Source organism: Canis lupus, chromosome 3 (genome assembly GCF_048164855.1).
Source record: "Canis lupus baileyi chromosome 3, mCanLup2.hap1, whole genome shotgun sequence".
In the NCBI taxonomy this organism is placed as follows: domain Eukaryota; kingdom Metazoa; phylum Chordata; class Mammalia; order Carnivora; family Canidae; genus Canis; species Canis lupus.
In genome coordinates this window covers 8960873-8969397 of record NC_132840.1, presented here as the reverse complement: position 1 = coordinate 8969397, position 8525 = coordinate 8960873, and the positions used below count along the sequence as shown (strand labels likewise).

Below are 8525 nucleotides of genomic sequence, written 5' to 3'. Positions count from 1 at the left end.
TGTGGAAGTAACTGATAGCACAACAAAAAGAGATTGCCTCTGGATGTGGGACTGAAGGCTGGGGAGATTTGGTTTTTGGCAAAAGCACCTCTCTGATACATGGTTTGCTACCACACTGTCACTTTGTACACTGCCTGACAAAATAGACACAGAGTGTTCAAAAACAGATCTATATTTCATACCTTTTCCTACTGATTTTATCATTTCAGCCACATACTCATGTTGCTCAAAACTGACATTCATGGATGTTAATTCAAAAGTTTGAGGAAAAAAGACAGTTACCCACTGCAAAATGAAAACTTTCAATGTTTTATTTTTGACTGCAGCTGTTTACAGAAATATAGTTGCGAGTATACAAATGTTCCAATAGAAGCAAAATATCTTTTTAATATTTAACAAGTTATCACAGATAGCTAAAAACATAGATGCAAATGAAATTCCCCCACAGAACAAACTGAAAATATCTGGTGTCAGTGCTCTGAAATCCCAACTATGAAAGCCATATACACAAAAATGTAATCCTTATATCATTGCAGGACAATGGAAGAAGGCAGTTCAGTGGTTGACCAATGTGCTCAAGCAAAATACAATTAAAAAACTTAAATGGCAGAATGGTAGCTAAAGCACTCGAGAAAAGGTTAATGAAATATCTGCAGTATGTTAATTAAAAGACTAAGTAAAAGAAGTAAATAAAACTCAGTAAAAGTTGACCGAAAAAAGTAGGAATTACTTGGAGCTTACCAATTAGAAGGGAACAAGGTGAGCAGATACATTCATTAGCTCAAAAGAAATTAGCTCAATGTCACTGGAATCAGCTTGTAGCTACTAAAGGCATAAACACTTTAGTGCAAGACAGTTCTTAATTGGACACATTAGGCTGATTCCAAAGCCAATCTCAAACATCTGAGATGGTGTGTATGTGTGTGTTGTCCTGAGGTTCATTAGCTAAAATAATAAGCAACCCTATATAAACTATTTCAAACTATTTCAAATTACTTCTGGGGAAAAAAAGAGAGCAAGGATGATATGGTTAAACACGGGGCTTTTAAAAGAAAAGAAACACTCTAAGTTGGAGTCAAATAGAATTGTGGTAGAATTCTTTGGATACAGGAATATATTACGCAATAAAGTGGGGAAGAGGTGGGAAGGGAACAAGAAAGGAGGAATGTACCTAGAGCATCTCCCCACAGTTTGCCTATGTACTGCCAGCACCAAGGTTTGTAGAGTAAGCCACTTATATTTCCACTGCTAGTATTAAGCAAAGACAGCAGTGGTGACTTTTATAAAATTTTATTTTATTTTTATTTTGAATGTGCATTTTTCTTCCATGAGTTGATTAATTGGGTGATTTGTAAACAGTGGAAGGAAGATTACAGCAATTATGGAGGTGCTGAATTACACATGGAGACTAAAATGAATGGATAAATCTACTTATCTTGTTAGTTTATATTTACCATGAAGCATACGATTGAGAAGGGAGAAATGCCCAGATTATATAATGCACTATCTTGTCCAATATTTATTTTAGTAAATAATGCTTGTCTGAAGTATAAGTTCTGAGAACAGCTATATCTCTACTGCATCAGTTCTCATACAAACCAAGCTACTTTTAAATAAGTTTTATCTATTTAAAAAAAGAAATTAAATAAATAAGGTGCTTTGTGACCTGGCTAGCCATCTTGTTTAATATCTCAGATACAAATCTAAATACAAGGAATGATGTTCTGAAAGTTGGTCTAGCCAGACCAAAATTGTGGTCTGCTGGTAAAGTAAGAGGCAATGAAAAGAAAGCTTGTATTATCACTGCCCACAATGTACCCATTTCATGGATAAACAGGAGACTTTAGCACCCGTCAATTGTTTTAGCTATTTAAATATCTTAACAATTTAAAGAAATATAGAAGATTGCACCTATGTATTTAAATCAGTCATTTAATGTAAACTTTTTTAGTAAATGGTAGGAAAATGCCAAACTAAGTTAACTGAATTATCAATAACTAAATTATTTATGTACACAAAACATATTATATTTCTACAGGCAGTACTAAGAATAAATTAACATTGCCAATAAATGATTATGGATAACCGGGTTAAGCTGAATTTACATAAAGAACAATATATATAACTATTTGTATGAATTGGGGGAAAACCTTTCTAGATTTTACTGTATAACATTTATACCAGTGGTTTTCAAATTGAGCATACATCAGAATCACCTGGAGGGCTTGTTAAAACACAAGATTGCTAGGCCCCATGCCAGAGTTTCTAATTCAGTATGTCTATGATAGGGCCCAAAATGTGCATTTCTAACTAGATCCCAAGTGATACAGATGTTGGCTGGTGGGCTGAGGACCATACTTTGAAAACCACTGGTTTACACTATTTATGTAGAAACTATATACTACAACGTTTTTATAAACATGACATAAAAAAATACTGGAAGAAAGCTGGTTTTAATTAAGTCTCAAACATATAGATTAGCAAGCTGAACATTTAATATTTCTAAAATGATTTGCTGAAGTGTAATCATTTCTTCACATAGTCAAAGTCTTAAGTCCTACTATAGTCCTACTATATATAGTCCTACTATAGTCATTTTAGAAAATATTCATATAACACATTTGGATAGCTGGCTATCCAAAATAAAAAGGGACATAAATAGTTAAAATGTATTTATTAAGAAGGAATCATCACTATACAGCATTCTTGACTTCTTTGGAATGATTAAAGTGCATAATATCATTAGGGTATTAAGAATATTGCATAAAAGGTTTGCAGTCTTCAGAGCCACTAAGTAAAAGAAATACATAGGGAAAACAGCTCTATGCCAAAGCTACTGCTCTCCTGCCCTCTTGTTAGGCACCCACCACTGCAGTAAGGAACTAGAACTAGAATGGAGGCAAAATTGACAAAAACCAGAGGGACACTTAATCCAACTGTATCTTGTTGGAAGGAATCATTATCTTAGTCCTAGAGGGATTCCAATATAACTACTTTATTTCCTTGGACACTATTTTTCATAAAGATTACGAAGGTTCTGACAGACAAGAGGAGCACTACAATGAATTACATGGCCTTGTCTAGTTAGAAAAGTTGACATTACCAGGTTTTACCTAAACTATGTTAGTGATTTTCATCCGTCTAGTAAGATCAGAGAAGATGCTTTAAATACTTCCTTCCTGAAATTTAACTACAAACATTTGTGTACATGGAGTCTCACAGATAATAAAATTTTCATTAGCATTCAGATAGGACCTATCATTACTTGGTCAAGATGAAGACATATGTAGATAATTTATATAAAGCCCAAACAGTGTAATTCTATAATCTATTACCCTCCCTCAGAGGAACAATTCTAGCAATGTAACTTCTCTGTTACTCTAAGCCAAAGGGAGAATCCTAGGGAAGTTACTTTCTATGATGAATGAAAAATAGAGAAAAGAATGGACTAAATGAAAAAATTGAAGTTGGGGCCTAGCGAAATCATTTGTGTATTTGTTTTTGGCAACAGTGTAAAATGAAATTACAAGAAAGGGGCACTCTCATGGTAAAAAGGCACTTTTCCATAAGCATTTGATCTAGATATAAAATATTATTTAAAAAAAACTTCCTGAAAGAGAAAGTGGAATAAAGATACAATTTTATTAATGAAGGAGGCTAGAATGGCATGAAATCAAGGGGGATTAAATACGTGATTAGAGCACTGGGACAATTCACACAAGTGACATTGTAGATGTTACTCTGATATTTACTGCATTATGAATACAAATTATGTCCATGACTTAGTTCTAGTGACACAAATAAGCAGAAGAGAAAACTTCTTTTTAGTATGTAACAAGATTCTACTAACCTAACTTACTAGGGCTATGTACTCTGAGTTATTTTTCTAATAAAGCTGATCTATACAGTCTCCCCACTGAGTCCCTCCTTATAACCAAATGTGTGCATATACAACATGGCTGCACTGGGTAGGGATGAAGCCTGTGGTCACGAAGTAAAGCTAACAGGCCTCACATAATTTTCAATGAATTAGAAAAAAATTCAATTAGGAACCAGGTATTAGAACAGAAATTTTCATCAGAACAATGAAAAATTCTCAAATTACTCCTAGTATTTATAAGCCATGTTTAATTTGAGGCTTTGATTATTATAGCATTTAACTCTAGTCTTTAATTACTGATCTGTCTAAAACATTTAACTTTTCCAAAACCACTGTCCAAAACAGTTTAAATGGTCAAAAGGAATCATTATCTTAGTCCTAGAGGGACTCTGATACAAATTCTTTCTCATTTCCTTTGACACTATTTTTCTAGGCAGATTAGCTGAAGTTCTGATGGACAAAAAATGCACTATAATGAACTTCTCAACTATAGCATATACAGTATTACCAAAAAAGAAAAAAGAAAGGGAGGTCCTTCATTAATTCTGCTCTTATAATAAATAGTTCTTTAAAAACCTGTTCTAGGGAGAATGGCAAAAATAGATTTGCACTGACTAAATAACAGCATGATACTCTAATTACAAAGGTAATATGATAAAGCTCAGTAGCAAATATGACTTCTAGTTATCTTCTCCCACGTTGGTGTGGATTTATAATGGAATGACAATAAAGAGTAACACACACATACACACACACAGAGTAAGTTAGAGAGAGACAGATAAGCTCCAAGCATTAAGGTGAGTTGCTAAAAGAAAGAGCAATTGAATGTAACAATATAAAGGAATAAAAGAGGTTCATAGTTTATTTAGGTCCTTCTGCCATAAATAAATTTAATAAATTGTTGCTTCCAAGGCCTTTGCTGGCTCATGGAGTCTATCCCATATAATTTGTAACAGTAATCTGGAAGTTGTATTATTATTAGCACAAGTATCAACCACTGACCACTGAGCTAACTCTTCAATAAGAAGACAAATGTTTTTTGTAACCAAATATTCAGAATGCTGTACTTAACATTGACCTTTAGGGGTAAGGAACATTTAACAATGGTAAAAAAAAAAAAAAAGAAAAAATCATTATCAAATAAGAATATGGTAGCATAGCACAGCCCTTGTATAAATAACCACAAAATTTATGAAAATAAAAATTGGGTTTTCTGCTCCATCCAATCAAGCCACTACAGTTCAGGTGTATGTTCTGTTCTAAACTTAGATGCCATAAAACAGAAAATTGGTCCCTGGTGACTTGGCATTGGCAATCAGCATTTTACAATGATAAGCCTCTGGCTAAACAACAGAACAGAAGTCAGCACACAAGCCAGTCTTCTTGCCACCACTTCATCCACAGAGCAGTGTTAACAAACATTCTAATTGGAACCTGGTGAACAAACAGACTTCCTGAGTCTCCTGTGTAATCTCTTAGAAAAAAAGTCAGAAAACTCAGAAATAAATGTATTTTATTTCTACTTCCTATTTTTATACCTGCTGGGTAAGCTACCTCTTTATACCTCTGCAGTTAGAGTTTTACATTTTAAAACTGAAGCACTGGATTGTGTGGCTGGTCCTTCTTATAACCTGAACTATATTGGGTAATTTTTCCTGATGGGTGGGGAGAGATGACGTATTGAGGAAAATGCTTTTGGTTCAGAGAATTTATAAAGTAGCTCTGGATATTACAAGATGGGGAAAATGTTATTAAAATTACAAACATGGGTATTTTTTTAGTGTCATTATAAATAAAAGGCATAGAATACAGAAAGCCAATTAATAATAACAATAACAACAATAAAATATTAAATATATAGTGAGCAAGGACTGAATGGCTCATTCTCGTGAAACACCATTTGACACAACTGCCTAGGTGGGTTTCCTTACTCTGACATCTTGCCGAGCGAAGACCCAGCAAACACACAGTAAGCTGCCTCTAGCCCACTGATAGCATCAAGGAACTGCCCGATGGAATGGCCACAGATGAACAGGTCATTTGTTTCAAAAGATACTTAAATACTCAATAAAGACATAACAAACCCCCCCTCACTGTTATCAGACGCCACGTTGTGGTAGAACATCAGACAAACTCACAAATTTACCACAAAAATGTGTGGCAAAAAAAGAATAGTTTATATATATGTATATATATAAATTTCTATATTTATGCCAATGTACTCACTCAGTACAAATAGCAAAATAGTATACCATTTCCTAAATACAAAATATAGCTTTCCAAAAAAATGAAACACACATTAGATATAAACCATCCAAAACTTGAACGATTGAAAACTGTATTCAAAAGTAAATGACCCAGAGTAGGTCTCTTTCTGAAAAGTTCCCTTCATATCGGCAAGAAGCCTGTACTACTGAAAACGTAATTCAATGCCTCTCAATCAGAGAGAGAAAGAAAGAAAGGGTTGGGGTGGAGGGAAGAATATAGAAGAACAAATCAGAAGAAGAGCACATCTGAAGAACCAAGGAAGACCACAAAAAGGGGGAAAAATCTGGCTGTATAAACAAAACCAACACCACAATTCCACAAAGTTCAACTAAATGTATAGGATAGAAAAAAATTAAAAAACAAACAAACAAAAGTAGCCTTTGACAAACAATTAACAGGCTATTTTTTTGTACACTTAAAAAAAATAAATGAAACGGACATGAATACCAAAACATCTTATCTACAGATAGAAGCCACACACAATTTGGCCTTAAACTGTATTAACAGCTTTCTACATGCCAAAAGGAAAATAAGACATAAGCATGTGTCCAGACAATAGGTTGTAGTGAGAAGCAGGCATCCCATGGGTGGCAAGAACACCCAAAACTGTATAACTAATGCTACAACTGCAAATTCTGGAGTGTGTAATTTTGCTCTCTATAGATGTAACACAAGTTAATTCTTCATTTTAAGTCAATGACATGACCCTGTAAAGCCTAAGGCTTGTGGGAACCATCAGGTAAGTGACCACTTCAAACTGTAAAGCACTGAGGTGACAAGTGAATTACACTCTCTGCAGTTCAGGGAGAAGTGATGTTTCAAGAAATTTGTTTGCCTTTTTATTTTTTTTTTTAAATGTAAATGTATACTGCTTTCTATTAGAGGGGAAAATTTGAAGACTTCAGAACAGCACCGTTCATGGAAAAAAATGCATTGTTTCTTGTTTCTCAGGAATCAGCTCCCCTCATTCCTGAGAGGGTGGCCCCCGCCCCGCCTGTGCTGCAGGAGTTGCTGGGTTACCCCAGACCAAAGTGGCCTTTTCCTTTAAGTTGCTACAGGGTCACAAAGCTAGTATATTACTCATTGTCTAAAATAAAGTGAGAAGAGGAGAATAATATAAATGATGATAAAAAGGGAACATCGGTCCACTACGGGGATCAGAAGAAAACACTCAAATTGCTGTGTCAGTTCAGTTTTAACTGCTGAAGGAGGATATCAGAACATAATTTACCACATATTATCCCCTTCATTTTTTGATAGAGCAAGATAATTTTTTTTTGCACATTTATGGCTAAACCCCTTAAGAGAAATGCAGAAAATTAGCAACTCTCGGAAAAAATAAAATCAATAGCATTTCAGCTCTTCCTAGTTTGTGTGCTGTCTGCCTTTTGTGATAAAGATGCCTCTTAACTGTGCAGAGCTCTTAATACAGCTACTTGTTAGAATGTTACCCCTTCAGTTTCTCCATAAAAACTGACAAAAGATTCCTTCACTTTGGCCAATAGCCGTGCTTCTTATATGGAAGAATCACAGCCTTAGTTTTAGTTACTATGTGACCTTTCCTTTTTCAAAAGCCATTACTTCACTAAAACGACGCAGGAAAGAAAATATGAATGAAGAACAAAAGTAAACATGACATTCTGAATTACTCTCTAATAGCAATAATAACTGAGCAGTCCAGCTTTCGGATTTAAACTGTACTTTTAGAGAAATAGCGCCTAGGAAAATAGCAACAATTAATTCTGTCAGCTGGAAACTCAAATAGATTCTCAGTCATTACTGTTATTAGGAATATAAAATATGAAGATGTTAACAATGGTGGCTAATTACTGCAACAGGCAGCATAGGTGTGCTCTTTTGCAGTAAAAGTAAAATCTATCCATTTACTCAATCACAGTTTTTCATACTCTTGTTTTGTTTTTAAAGTAACAGTTCAAAAATCCTCATGGAATCACATGATCTCAGGACATCTTGGAATCAGAATTTTCTTCATGGAATTTCTAAAAAAGAAGGAGAAGTTGAATATAACTCACTAGGGAGGGAAGCATTTAGAAATTTCCCATTACCTTGAATGACCCCAAAGTATATTACAATACCATAAATGATACCTCATCATATTTATATTTCCACAGACTTTTCTGACTCAGTATTTCTGGAGGAAGGGAGAAATGAGATGTAACTGTATCTAACATATAGTATGTTCCTTGGATGTTCCATCATTCCATGGCAAAGAAACTTGGATTGCCTGGTATTAACAACAGGACTACGAGCTATCATTTGAGTAATTTATGCAGATCGAAAAAATACTACCTTGTGAGAAAGCTATATTTCAAAAGAGTAGGGTTTAAAGAGTGGTATTACTTAAGCCCAAATCTGG

The 8525-nt window shown here is 34.4% G+C and overlaps 1 protein-coding gene across 7 annotated transcripts in view; it reads right to left on the bottom strand.

Moving 5' to 3' along the window:
* Positions 1-293: 293 nt before the first annotated feature.
* The window catches only part of NFAT5 (nuclear factor of activated T cells 5), a 122044-nt gene continuing 113812 nt past the window's right edge, over positions 294-8525 (bottom strand). For all 7 annotated transcript variants that reach the window (XM_072816743.1, XM_072816753.1, XM_072816735.1 and 4 more), the window contains one exon: positions 294-8148. The gene's annotated coding sequence lies outside the window, so the exon portion shown is untranslated. The remainder of the gene's footprint in view (positions 8149-8525) is intronic.